We start from the raw sequence: 15,383 nt of genomic DNA on the forward strand, positions 1-15,383 counted from the left end.
ATAGCCAGCATCACCTGCATGTGTGCAACAATGGTTATGTGTAAGTGATTACATCAAATGTGACCAGTATCAATGACACAATAGCATGCATTTATTTCCTATTTGCATCCACATATCCATGCATGAATAGAGCCACATAAAGTAACTGCAATGTGTGAATTCATCTGATCGACAGGTGTGCATGGCGTCGTCTAGTGGGCGCAGGGGTGTCCTATTCCTTAACGGTGCTCATGCACTGTGGTAGTCCATGCCGGTTGTTCCCATGATCTCGGTGATGTGTAGTCAATTCTATGCTTACATCCTGTCACCGTTGATGGCAGACTCTTGATGATCTCACTTTGCACGACAGATGTTCCCATGCTGTTATGCTGGACCTCTGTGTTGGTGTAGGAGTGGGTTCATGTATTTTGCCCTCATGTGACTCCTTTGTATGCAGTAATGGACAACTGTCCTTTTTGATGATGGAATTTGGTCCTGTGCATTGGCCATAGTAAATGCTTGTCGCAGCATTGTGTTGCAGGGCTACGGTCTGATTATGTGCAGTGTACATGTTGATGGCTATGGAATGGTTGTAGCACTGCCTCATTTTCGTAGTAGGTAGCTTATGTCTTGCATTTTGGTGTCAGCTCCAGTCTGGCCTGATGTGGGGTATGAGCATGGTCCATCCTCTCAGGTACTCTCAGCCAGGTGAAGTATGCATCTCCCCCCATCTTAGCCAGGTGAAGTATGCATCTCCCCCCATCTCAGCCAGGTGAAGTATGCATCGCTCCCCCCATCTCAGCTAGGTGAAGTATGCATCTCCCCCCATCTCAGCAAGGTGAAGTATGCATCGCTCCCCCCCATCTCAGCCAGGTGAAGTATGCATCTCCCCCCATCTCAGCAAGGTGAAGTATGCATCGCTCCCCCCCATCTCAGCCAGGTGAAGAATGCATCTCCCCCCATCTCAGCCAGGTGAAGTATGCATCTCTCTGCCCCATCTCAGCCAGGTGAAGTATGCATCTCCCCCCATCTCAGCCAGGTGAAGTATGCATCTCTCTGCCCCATCTCAGCCAGGTGAAGTATGCATTTCTCTCCCCCCCCATCTCAACCAGGTGAAGTATGCATCTCTCTGCCCCATCTCAGCCAGGTGAAGTATGCATCTCCCCCCATCACAGCCAGGTGAAGTATGCATCTCTCTGCCCCATCTCAGCCAGGTGAAGTATGCATCTCCCCCCATCTCAGCCAGGTGAAGTATGCATCTCTCTGCCCCATCTCAGCCAGGTGAAGTATGCATTTCTCTCCCCCCCATCTCAGCCAGGTGAAGTATGCATCTCTCTGCCCCATCTCAGCCAGGTGAAGTATGCATCTCCCCCCATCTCAGCCAGGTGAAGTATGCATCTCTCTGCCCCATCTCAGCCAGGTGAAGTATGCATTTCTCTCCCCCCATCTCAACCAGGTGAAGTATGCATCTCTCCCCCCCCCATCTCAGCCAGGTGAAGTATGCATCCCCCCCCATCTCAGCCAGGTGAAGTATGCATCTCTCCTCCCCCATCTCAGCCAGGTGAAGTATGCATCCCCCCCCCCATCTCAGCCAGGTGAAGTATGCATCTCTCCCCCACCCATCTCAGCCAGGTGAAGTATGCATCTCTCCCCCCAATCATCTCCCCACATCACGCTGCCATGAGCTTGACATGCAACTCACCGAGTAGCCAGGATCTTTGCCCTGCGTGTCGCTCCATGTAGCGTGGTATCGTGGAGTTCCGCATGACCATTGAATCATGGGTTGATCCGGTAAATCGGGCACAACAATGTGTGGTGATCTTGTTTGAGTCACATACCATTTGCATGTTGATGGAGTGGTATAATTTACGGTTGCGGTACTCTACCTCCGTGGCATGTGGGATCACCAATTCAACATGGGTGCAGTCGATGGCACCAATGCAACCTGGGATGCCTGCCAGTGAATGGAAGCCAACTTTGGTGTTGGAGATCTCCTGGGCTGTCCGTGGTAGGAATATGTGGTTGCCTGTGTGCTTCAGGAGGGCATCGAGCACTTGGTTCAGCGTCCGTGAGAATAATGGTTGTGATATGCCTTGCATCTGCTCTACTGTGTGCTGGTAGGATGTGGAGCACAGACACCTCCTTCAGTAGAGGGGGGGATGGCGGTACGGATGTCTATGAGGCTGGCAATGTCGTTATGTATCGTGTCCACAATGGTGGTGATGGTGTCCCAGTCCAGACGGTACAGGATGTGGATCTGCTCAGGGGTTAGGCTGAATGGATTGGTTCTGATTCGAGGGATTGGGGGCTGCCTTTGTGGTACAACTGCCTGCCCTGGTGGTGCAGGCTGTGCCTGCCTCACCCTCCTTCTCCTCCTGCGTCTCCTCTGTGCTGCCTGTTGTTGTTGTTGTTGTTGCAGGAGTTCCACTGCAATCATGTCCTCCATCCCAACATTGCTACTAGTATTGGAATCATTTTTGTGTGTGACTGGGTGTGGGAAGGGGTGGGGTATGCTCCTTTTGTGCTGGCCCAGTCTATATTGCCTCCACCTGTGATGATTGTGTGCACCTGTGGCAGTTGGGAACACTGCACATGGCCGTTTACGTGTGGTTCGCGATGCTGGTATTTACTCCATGCCTGTAAGGTACTTTTCGGGCTTCTGTAGGCCGTTATTTGCATGTCTGCCTGACTTGTGTTCAGCTCCTGTTTACGCCATGCCACTATTGCCGACATGTAGGGTCGCGTGCCCTCGCCAATGGCGCTATTAGAGGCACCGTTATTTACGGTGCCGCTAATAGCGGGTTGGCGGGTCGTAATAGACCGCTTACCTCCTGCCTAATAATGAGGCCCATTGTGTGAAAGAGACACTTTTGCCACCCCTGTAGCGTTTGTTATCTAAAAGAGAAATTTCTACCAGCTTTGAGAAGTTGTTGCATGGAAAAGACATTCTACCATTCTTAAAGGAACCTTTCTTTGGAAAAGGCACTTTTGCCATCCTTCCTGAATTAATCCAGGGGAAGAGAACTATCCTCTGGATCCAAGGACATCTCCTTGGGAGAAACCTCTTTCTTTAAATATATTTATTTTCTCTACATCTGAACACGTTTTGGCTAAACCTATATCAGAGACTATTTACCTTACACTTCTTGATTGTTTCATTTATAGTGTGAGGGTCAGATATATTCTGGACACAAGGACAGTTTGTTTAACTTTGACGAAAAGGCTCAGGCTGATCTTAAGTTGTAGTTTCCAAGGCAGGGGAACTCTCTTTAGGATAGGGTCAGCGAGGCTTTTATCCAACCCTTTTCTTTCAATAAAGATGTCTGATGTTGAGAATGCTACCACTTTGTGTCCACCTCTCATTTCTGATCCCTCACATCACACATGTACTATAGAGGCAATTTGTACCCAAACATGTTTCATGGATTTCCAACTTACAGCACTGTCAATGTGTCGCCCTTGGGCACATTATAGGAATGATGAACACTCAAACTATAATATTCATGGGATCGCTTCAGCACTGATGATGTTTAGGGCCGGAAATGTTGATCCATTTGAAAAGGAACCAATACTATACAAAGTGTGGGTCCGTGACGTGGGCCTGGGCATGGAAGCATATTTAGACTACATGTAGCACTGAGATCTGCCATGGCAATCAGGGCAGTTTAAATTTCCCCTACACTTTATAGATATCTGCCCTTAAATGTACCAACATTTTCAACTACAAACAATGCCTTACCAAACTGTATGTTTAATGAAAGCAACCTAACATTTATGTCTACATTATTTCCTTTGTAAAGGTCCCAAGGGCTGATCAAGACCAAGCTGATGCTGGCATCTCCCTGGCATAGGATGTAAATGGGACTGCAGGTTCAGGGATTGAGAAAGCTGGCACGGATGGCAGATGCATGTGGAGTAATGCTTAAGGCAGTAGTAGCAATGAGGTTTCACTCGGGTTAACTGGCATAGACACTCTGGTGGTGTGTGGTAGCCATGACTCTGGAGCATCAAGGCATGCCTCTGCATGTCATGGGGGAGGCAAAGGCATGGTTGATGCATGGGTGGTCGAAGTGGAGCTCTTCTGTGTCCACTGGTAACTTGGGATGGCAGGGGCACGATTGTTACATCAAAGGTAGATATGGAGACTGCTGCATGCTAAGCCACACGTTCATCCCGCGATGACAACTATTGTGCTGTCATGTTTCTGACCGTCACGCCAAAATCCAAGCATTGACTGTGAACATGTAATGCCATGGTCTGCTAATTAAATATCCCTCCCTTATGCTCCATCTGCAGACACCAAAGCAGAAGCCTCTGTTCATGTATGTAGTGGCATGCATATCATGGCTGTACCCAGCAAGAGAAAATGGTGGACGGTCAGACTCCAATCTATAGCACACCCAATTGAGGCTGTAGTTACAAAGCCAGGTATCCTGCAGCCCTGCTACCACGCCAGATATTTCACCAGCTGCTGATTGGTCCACAGCATCTCCAGGACCCAGTAGTTATCATTGTTATTGTATTATTTATTGAGCATGGACATAGCTTCAGGGAGCAACAGTGTGTTTTACAAGTCGTAGTGGGGGGTACACGGTGAGGGATCTCTACAAAGGAGTGGGGAGCTAACAACAGGGGAGGATGGGGATCAGATCGCCCAGTCTCAGATAAACTGGAAAGTGAAAAGGTTAGGGAGGAGCCATTCCTTGAAGAGGGGGGAGTTGGCCTCGTTCCTGAAATGTTGAAGTGAGGGGTAGAGTCTGGTGTTCACTGGGTGGAGGTTCCATAGTTTGGGAGCATAGACTGAGAAGGCCTGTGAAGGCAGATTTCAGGTCTGCAAATGTCCTGGCTTCATGTGCAGTGTATGCCTCTGAAGATGCTGAGTTCCTCAGTGAGGTAGCTTGGGGACTTGAGGGTGACAGCCTTGAAGATGCTGCAGTAGGATTTGTATATGATTAAATTATTGATGCTTGAAGTGGGAGCCATTAGGTTATGCTGTAGCATGTGGGACACATCTCAGTGTTGCAAGGGTGGTTGCTGGAAGGGCTTCTAGTAGGGCATTGCCACCATCCAGGTGGGAGAGGACCAAGACTTGAATCGCATATCTGAAGTTGTTTTCTAGGCTGAAGGTCTTGGCTTTCTGTAGGGGGAAAGTTGGTACCACACTGTGTCTTGCTTGCTATGCGCTCCTTACAGAAGTGGTGTCTGCCGGTGTAGAGCCCCAGGAACTTGGCACGGTGGTAAGCTGGGTTGTGAAGCACTCGAGGTTCATAGAGGTGAGCCAGGCCTGGAAGTTAGGGTGTTCAGTGTTGTTTGTCAGCAGTAGGAATTCGGTCTTGGATGGATTGAGCAGTGCCAGCCCCAGGTCTACCAGCGCCTTGTGTGTGATTTTTGGGCACCACACCCCTCTCTGCAACTGGCGCGTTAACCCAGCAAGCTTTGACTTGACACAGGATCACAGGACTCGTCAATGACAGTGCCTAATTGTGCTGCGGAATAGTGCCAAAACTGTACAGGCTTTTTTGAGAGCATAAAGGGGTCTAGGCATCAACCAAAACTGCGTCTTGTTTTATGAGGGGCATTGCAGCCCTCAGGAGCTTTCACAAGTGGTGTTCTTGCTACTGACTATTACCTTATCGATATGCAGAGAGTGAACGGCAAAGGCCAAGCTGATAAAGGCGGAACTGCACTGTTCGGCAGAAGTATACGTCCCATTTTTAGCAGGCATTTCAGACATTATTGTTAAAACGGTATTTGCATTTCCATGAAATAAAATATATTTTTTTACAATTTGGCACTGTTGAAATCTTATTTTGTCCAGTTATTTTGCACTGGATGTTCCACCCCCCCCACTAGCGGCCCTGTCCCCTCTCTTGTGGGTGAGCGGAGCAGTGTTGTTGTACATTTAGGGCCGCGCCAGGCACGGTGTGATTCTTTAATAGGCGCTGGCGCCGTGCCTTTGTCACTCACTGTCTTCTAAAGTGTGAGTCAATTACTTTCTATTAGTGATTAATTCACTGATAGAAAGTCATTGATTGACACTTTACATGACACTTTACATTGTGTGAGCTGGTGGCGCCGTTTATCTCCAGCACCCCTGTGCTCCCGCACCACTTGATCACCCCTTGAGCCGGCTCTGGGGTTGAGATTCAGGTATGCACAGGTTATCAAGTTAACCCTACAAAATATCCCCACCAAAAATATTGCCATACATATGGCCATTTGTCTCGCCATAGGCAATATTTTTGGGGAGGATATTTTGTGGGAGCAGGGGTTGCGGGGGTGTCCCCGCACATTTTAAAATAATGCAGGTGTTGCGGGGGTGTCCCCCACAGGGTCCATAGGTCGATATTGCCACAAAAATATGGTGATATTTTTGTATCGCAACATTTTTGCAGGGATATTAACACATGGAACCGTTATCAAGGACTGGCGTTTGGGCCTGTTGATGTCTTTGATGGAGGAGATCTGGAGATAGAGCTGCGTATTGGAGGATATGGATGCTTTATAGCACTATGAGCCTTCAGAGCAGTTCCATGTAAAGGTTGAACATCTAGAGGGAGAGGATGGATCCTTGTGGGACACCATAGGCGATGGATAGAGTTGATGATCTAGAGGAAACCATATGGACGAATTGGTGGCATTTAGTAAGGTAGGATTTGAACCAGCTGAGGACTGTCTCCCTAATTCCCATGCAGCAATGTAGAATGTTGGTGAGTGTCTGGTGGTCTACAATAAACACAGATTAGAGGTTGAGAAGAAATGGAAGGCAAGGAAGCTCATTGTCAAGGATGTTAAGGGCATCGTGGGTCACCTTGATATAATCACTGTTTCTGTGCTGCATCTGGGTCTCAAGGCAGATTGGTAAGATGGAAGGAGGTTGTTGGTGTTAATGTGTTGGAAGAGTTACGTGGATACTGCTTTTTCAAGGATCTTACCTATGAAGGGAAGATGGGTTATGGGGCTGTAGTTGCTGAGGTCATTGGGGTCCAGTCTTGGTTTCTTCAGAAGTCGGAGGATTTCTCCAGTCTTGAGGGTAAAGGGGAAGGTGCCTTGAGTGAGGAAGCTGTTGATGATTGCCAGGTAAGGTGGGTGTGCTTCAGTGGGAAGGGTCCTGACTATAAAGGCAGTGAGGATGTCGTCCATGTATGATATTGCTTTGTTGGATGCTAGGGTGGCTGTCTGATCCTTCATGGTGTCTTGAAAGATGTCGAGGTAGTGGTGGGATATGCGGTGTGCTGTCAATTGTGACGTTGGGGTCTGTGTTCTGGTCGATCATGCTTATCTTATTGATGAAGAAAGAGTTGATGCAGTGGAGTTTTCAATGGAGTACGGTACAGCAGTTGCATCGTTCATCATCCACAATGCTGTATTAATGAGGCTTCCTAGCTGTGCCCATGCTGGGAAATGTGGCGGGCCATTTCAACAACTAATTTTACATCATCACAGTGCAGCCCTTCAGCTGATGTGAACCATGATACTACACCGATCAATGAAGATGGCTCCTTAATGAAAATTGGATGATTATTGGGTGGCAGCAACCACAACCACTTCCATGACAATCAATTTCAACCACAAGTGAACAATGACTTTGAGATTTTCCAACTCCAACCAAAGGCGACAGAAGCAACATGAATCGCTCAACAGATTCCATACAAGTTTCCGATACATAAATCACAATTTCTGTTCTGTCTGGACCTCCTGAATATGGGGTGCAACCACAAGCTAGTGGACACCATGACATTGATCATGGGAAAAGCACTGGAGAGGCTATAAAATCAAGAAGCCCACATTCTTGCTAAATACAGCACAAAGTTGAAGACTTGACTTCAGAAGGTGATTGATGCAAGTGATAAAAAGCATCCGACAATGCCTGACCACTGTGGACACTGCAGCGATACGAAGCACCCCAAAGCTGGCTATCCTGATTGAGGTCAGGCATGCTGCCAAGGTGGAAAACGTAACTGCTTTTCTGATGTGTGCAGATCGACACACAATCCCTGGACGTGGATCTCTAGTTAACTGGCGTAATAATCATCCTAGAGGGCTATTTCCATACATTATGGACACTGAGCTTAGGGACCGGTCTTTTCAGTCTGAAGCTATAGTTAAGGGGATTCTTCCATCACAATCGCCTGTAACTCCCCAGAGAAGTGGCAACCCTATATCGGATGTCTTAGCACTGAGGGTTCTACGTTATTTTGCCACAGGATTTTTCGTCACGGGACTTTTCATCGCCGTTTTTTTATCGAAAAAAACTCCGCTTTTTTTTTATGGGGGGGTTACACCCCTTTTTTTATTATTATTCCCTTTCACCCACACATATTTATTTCATTTTTAACCCCCCCCAAAAAAAGATGATTTTTTTTCGATAAAAAAACGGCGATGAAAAGTCCTGCAACGATAAATCCCATGGCAAAAGAGCTGTATACCGCACTGAGTGCCCTAAATAGGCAAAAGCTCCAAAAAGAACGCCTTGTGCTTACTAATCTTATGCTCAGCAACAAAGGCTGTGAGAATGATTGCTTTTTCCTTCGTTTAATGTCACTTGTCCTACGGCATTGGTACTGAACCAGACTGAAGTCTATGGGGGTACTTCTGGGGTGCTAGCAGCCAAGGAGCCTCACAACCCAAAGAGCCTTTTGCCTCTGGCTGCCGAGGTTAGGGTTGTCACATCAAACAAAATGCTGGATGTGGTATGCAAACGGCAGAGGGATAGTAATACCAGCGAAATAGGGGTATCCAGGTCATCAGTTAACTGGCTACTGTTTAAAGAAGGTATGCAGTGAGACTTCTCTGCCTGCGCTAACTTTGAGGATTGTCAAGCTTGTGTGACCTCCATTAGTTCCATTGTGCTCATCGCCCATCCGGTAAATGATCAGAAGTTGGGATAGAAAGAACATCATAGACTGGATAAGTCCTCTCCAACCCCCCTCTCGTGGAGTGGGCCTCATCAAGGCTGTCACATGGACTGTAGTGAAGCTCCTCGCAAAGATCGATCATTGCAGGTTAGGGTAGAGCACCCTACTCTGGACACAGGGGATACTGCACTGATGAAGAATGTCTTGATCCCAGCCAAACCAGCCCTATCTCCGGTTCCTCTACTACCCAAAGATATCCGACAAAGAAAATCTACAATGGCCAAAATTGAGGATCCTAATATTAGGAGTTTTGTTTTGGACCCCAGAAATCTTATTATTACAAATGCTGATAAACCTAGGGAATTGGAATCCAGGGAATCACTGAAGAATAAAATTCTCTCTTGGATCAACCATAGAGTGGGGCCCAACTGTATTAGATCACAGGATCTGAAGGTCCTCCGAAGGATACAGCTAAATAACTGGTGTTCCCCCGATAACACTGACTGTATTATTGTTGGATGTGGCCATAGTTCTCTTCCGTCGTTCCTGAATAGAATGAAAAATATGGACATTAATTCTCCCTCTAAGCTAAGAATTGTCCTGAATTGACTGGCCTATTCGCCAAGGACACTGCTGTATAACGTATTGTGCTGTTTTTCTTTTTATCTGGCTACTGTGTGAATTATCTATGCACTATAGTTTTTTTTTGTTTTGTTTTGTTTATTTTTTTACGTTATTTATGTAATTTGTAATTGTTTGTATGTCGGCGCTCTTAAGCCTATGGGACAGTGATGCGCGGTATAAATAAATTTCAATTCAATTCACTTAAATACACAAAGGTACAAGGCGGTAACCCAAACAATGACACAAACCTCTAATAAAACCTCAAAAATCACCCTAACTACATTATTAACGCTTAAAGCTACTCAAAATACAACCCTTACTCTATGATGATTCCATACCGAACACTAACCTTTCAACACGCTAAAGCATTTAATTTGCATGCGACGGAATACAAACCAGCAAATAAATAGAAAAAGGACTGTTAACCTGACTCCAACCCCTTCACCAGCTCGCCACACATTCCATTGCTCTGGCTCTAACCCAAACCCTTGCGCCAGTCCTAACCTTAGGCTTACCCTGACCACAACTGTAACACATATCCTAAAGCTTACTCTGCCCTAACCCCTAAGTGTATCCTTACCCATGTCCTATGCCAACGTCACAGGCACTTTACAACCTCCCTATCCCTTTCTTTAATACTTTAAAAAATATATATTTATAGAGGAAAACAATGCTCTTTTGATCACAAAAGAACGCACAATAGATAATAAATCAGATTGGACGTGAAGCAGTGAGCTTCTTACAATGGGGTGTGTTTGAGGGGCATTCTGACCAGGTTGTGGAGAGGAGTAAATGGAACAGTAACTGGGGACAATACATAGGTGGACATACATAGATTAAGGATAACCAATATTAGATTTACCCAAGCCATTACTCTATTACCCCTCACCTTGCAATACCTCTACCCTAACACTTACCCTGACACTTAATCTACCCTAACCACTAACCAGACCCCAACATCACCAACCCTTCTCCAATTACCCTGACCCTAACTCTTACCTGAATTCTAACCAAAAGCTTTACTCTAACCTCGCTCCTTACCCTAACCTCTATACTAACCCTACACCTGGCAATAACAACCCCACTAAACCCTCCTTAACCCTAACACTTACCCTGACACTTAATCTACCCTAACCACTAACCAGACCCCAACATCACCAACCCTTCTCCAATTACCCTGACCCTAACTCTTACCTGAATTCTAGCCAAAAGCTTTACTCTAACCTCGCTCCTTACCCTAACCTCTATCTAACCCTACACCTGGCAATAACAACCCCACTAAACCCTCCTTAACCCTAACACTTACCCTGACACTTAATCTACCCTAACCACTAACCAGACCCCAACATCACCAACCCTTCTCCAATTACCCTGACCCTAACTCTTACCTGAATTCTAACCAAAAGCTTTGCTCTAACCTCGCTCCTTACCCTAACCTCTATACTAACCCTACACCTGGCAATAACAACCACACTAAACCCTCCTTAACCCTAACACTTACCCTGACACTTAATCTACCCTAACCACTAACCAGACCCCAACATCACCAACACTTCTCCAATTACCCTGACCCTAACTCTTACCTGAATTCTAACCAAAAGCTTTACTCTAACCTCGCTCCTTACCCTAACCTCTATACTAACCCTACACCTGGCAATAACAACCCCACTAAACCCTCCTTAACCTTAACACTTACCTTGACACTTAATCTACCCTAACCACTAACCAGACCCCAACATCACCAACCCTTCTCCAATTACCCTGACCTTAACTCTTACCTGAATTCTAACCAAAAGCTTTACTCTAACCTCGCTCCTTACCCTAACCTCTATACTAACCCTACACCTGGCAATAACAACCCCACTAAACCCTCCTTAACCCTAACACTTACCCTGACACTTAATCTACCCTAACCACTAACCAGACCCCAACATCACCAACCCTTCTCCAATTACCGTGACCCTAACTCTTACCTGAATTCTAACCAAAAGCTTTACTCTAACCTCGCTCCTTACCCTAACCTCTATACTAACCCTACACCTGGCAATAACAAGCCCACTAAACCCTCCTTAACCCTAACACTTACTGTAGCAGCGCTGCATTTTTGGCTACTTTTCAGCATCATTATTTGACTTCTTTTTCTAGCCGTTTTATCACTGCAGAGATTTTCACCACGATTCTTTCACTGACTACATTTTTGTTGTCAGCATTTTCCCTGGATACCGGAGTAAACACTTCCACCTACACATCTGGATTCCAGATTAAACACTTCCACCTGCGCATCTGGATTCCAGATTAAACACCTCCACCTACATATCTGCATTCCAGATTAAACAAATCCACCTGCACATCTGGATTCCATATTAAACAAATCCAACTGTGCATCTGGATTCCAGATTAAAAACCTCCACCTACACATGTAGATTCCAGATTAAACCCTTCCACCTGCGCATCTGGATTCCTGATTAAACACCTCCACCTACACATCCGGTTTCCAGATTAAACCCTTGCACCTGTGCATCTGGATTCCAAATTAAAAACCTCCACCTACACATCTAGATTCCAGATTAAACACTTCCACCTACACATCCGTATTCATCTGGATTCCAGAATAAACACTTCCACCTGCACATCTCGATTCCAGATTAAACACTTCCACCTGCACATCTGGATTCCGGATTAAACACTTCCACCTACACATCTGTATTCCAGATTAACCTGTGCATCTGGATTCCAGAATAAACACTTCCACCCGCACATCTAGATTCTAGATTAAACACTTCCACCCGCACATCTAGATTCTAGATTAAACACTTCCACCTGCACATCTGGATTCTAGATTAAACACTTCCACGTGTGCATATGGATTCCAGATTAAACACTTCCACCTGCACATCTGCAGATAGTGATTCAAAGCCATCATGCAGCAGAAACCACTAATCGCAATCTTTCAAGGCACTGCTCCCTAGGATCGAGAAGTGAGTTCTCCCGCTCAAAAACTACACGCACAGACAGCGCGGATTTCCTGTTTTACTCTGCAACATCAATGACCTCCACCAAGTTGCAAGTATAAAAACACTGAAGTACACGTGAACATGGTGATGGAGAGGTCAGCCCTGAAAGTTCAGTGTCTTGCCAAAAACCAGAAGGAGTTTGAAAAGGATGAAAAGGGATAGGTGCCTCCAGATCACTTTAATGAGGCAGGCCAGGGAAGACTTGTTCAGCCAATAAGGCTACTGCATCACCGGGATCAAAGCATTTCTCTAGTTAACCCTTAAAACCATCATTCCTTACTGTGCCAGACCTTTAGAGAGGATGAAAATGCATATGCAAACTAGGAACTGCTAGGTTGCATTATTTTTTTTTTTTTAAAAAGTTTATTGATCAAAATTTTGTTTTTGATGCTTACGCATCTTTACAAAATTATAGCATTGTACATAAAAATTACATCCAATAAACAACTATACATTTTTGATGTTTAGTCCATTCAGTTCATTCCCAAAATTACATAAACAGCAATATCATAATTTTTATCAATTTACAGAATTAAAACAGAATTTAAAAAGGACCAAAAACAGATCGTCAAATTACAAACATCATATATAAAAAAAATCATGTAATACTTTACCTAAATGAAAAGGAAAGAGAAACCACAAAAAATAGTTTTTTTTGTCCCCCCCCCCCTTTTGATTTTTACAAGACATGATGTATGACAAGGAAAGTAAACATATACAAAAAATTTGGTAATAACCACGCACATGCATGCATATGCACACACACATAAATATATACGCACATGCGTGCATGTAAATAGTCTTGACCTAAACACCAAAAGTTGTGACTCGATGGAGAGCAGTCTCTGAGCTCAACGATAGTGCCTCCTCAATGATTTTTACCAGGCGTACTGTCGCTAGAATGATAGCATTTGAGGAGCCCCACATACAACGTGACCAAACTAATTCTCTTGTCAGACTCGAGTCTGTCGAACTGAAAGATGTAATCGATTTCACTCTTTCGGTTTCAAAGAATGGACATGCTAGAAAGAGATGTTTTAAAGTTTCGATTACTTCCAATTTATTACAAAATCTGCAGTTAATACTGTTAGTATTATTAGCAGTCCTCTCCCAGTGTTTCGTTCTTACTTTCGTGTGTAATAGATCTAGACGGAATCGCATGTAAAGGGCTCTAGTTTCTGCACAAGGGCAGAGTGTTAAGTATGGTAATCTTGGCGATTGCTTGTGACGGAATTTTGCATATTCGGTGAACGATTTGTAGACCGAGATTTGCGAACAGATAGCCGCCCAATCATTCTCGAACAGTCGTTTATGTGCTTTAAGTAGTTTAGATGGAAAGGCTTCAGCAGAAATGTTTATACTCGCTAAAATAGAAAGCATACGCTTGTAAAAAGTTCTGATCGATATAGGATAGGCTTCCTGCAACATGATTTTAAAGTCCTCATAAATAGAATTTTCAATCGGAGTGCACATTTTTGCAAAGTTCTTTAAAGTGCGCCAATCATGGCGCACTGCTAAAGAGTTCAGCCCTAGTTCGTGAAGTAATATTGAATTAGGAAGATAATGCGGAAGACCTAATGTTGCCTTCCACAATTTTGCCTGAAGTTTATTTAAAAAGACCGATAGGTCTAAGAGGCATAGATCTAAACTGTACAAAATTATTGCTTCAATCTTCTTAGAATAAAATTCAAACAACGGAAGTAGAGAAAATTTACAGTACCTATGAAAAATCATTTTCATTTGGTTTTGCAGAGATCGTGTTTTATCTGCAAGTGTGATTTGCCAAAAAATAGCAGAAGAATTATTTGCCAAGTTATAGCCAAGATAGATAGTCTGTTTAACAATTAGAATATTACAAGAATTCAGGTGCCAACGAAATTTACGAGTTTTTATTTTTGAGGAAAGCACAAGAATGTTCGATTTTGTAGAATTTATCGTCAAGTTGTTATCGCTACAATAATGCTGAAAAATATTCAGTTTGTTTTGCAAACCTGATTGGGTACTATCAAAGAGAAGCACATCGTCGGCATACGCAAGCCAAGACAGCTGAAGTTTGCCAAGACGAATTGTATTAGAGAAAGCCGGGTCCCATAGCTTTTCAATGTCAGATAAGTAAAGATTAAATAGTACTGCTGCAAGATTGCATCCTTGCTTAACCCCAATTGCAGTAGAAATGGGGGCAGTCAAATTGCCCTGACTCGAAATGTGTACTCTAAAGGATGTTTTGTCATGTAACAATGCGATTAGTGCAACCAAGTAGGGAGGGAATTGTAATCGGAGCATTTTGTTCCAGAGCCTACTGCGAATAACGCAGTCAAATGCAGAGGATAAGTCCAGAGATGCTATAAAGATTGGACCATGGTTAGGACAGAGTACTGCAGCTTTTAAATGTGCTAGGATTGTGGCATTTAATTGTGTGCCCATGTTCTTACGAAAACCAGTCTGTGCTTTGTTTAGAATATGATTCTCAGAAATATGTGCTTCAACCTCCTTCAAAAGGAGGAGGGAAAAGATTTTAGATGCCACATCCAAAAGTGCAATAGGCCTAAAATTGAGGGGGTCATTTGTAGGTCCTTTTTTATGTAATGGAATGATAATAGAGCAAGCCCACGAGGTCGGAAGATGTTTTTGGATAAAGATAGATTGAAAAATCTTCAAAAAAGTATTAGCCCAAAACAGTGGGTCGTCTTTGATTACACAGGGAGGAAGGCCATCGGGACCTGCACATTTTGAGGATTTAAGTTTAGAAATGGCAGACAGAATGTCTTCGATAGTCCATGGGCATATCATTGGAATATGGGTAACTAAGTCCATAATGTCTACAGATGAGAATCTTGGTGGGAGCAAGTATTTCTGTGCATAAAAGTTGGACCAAGCAATGCCATCAATCGAAGATTCGAGCGAAGGC

Source organism: Ambystoma mexicanum, chromosome 5p, assembly GCF_040938575.1.
Source record: "Ambystoma mexicanum isolate Mex_15411 chromosome 5p, UKY_AmexF1_1, whole genome shotgun sequence".
NCBI lineage: Eukaryota > Metazoa > Chordata > Amphibia > Caudata > Ambystomatidae > Ambystoma > Ambystoma mexicanum.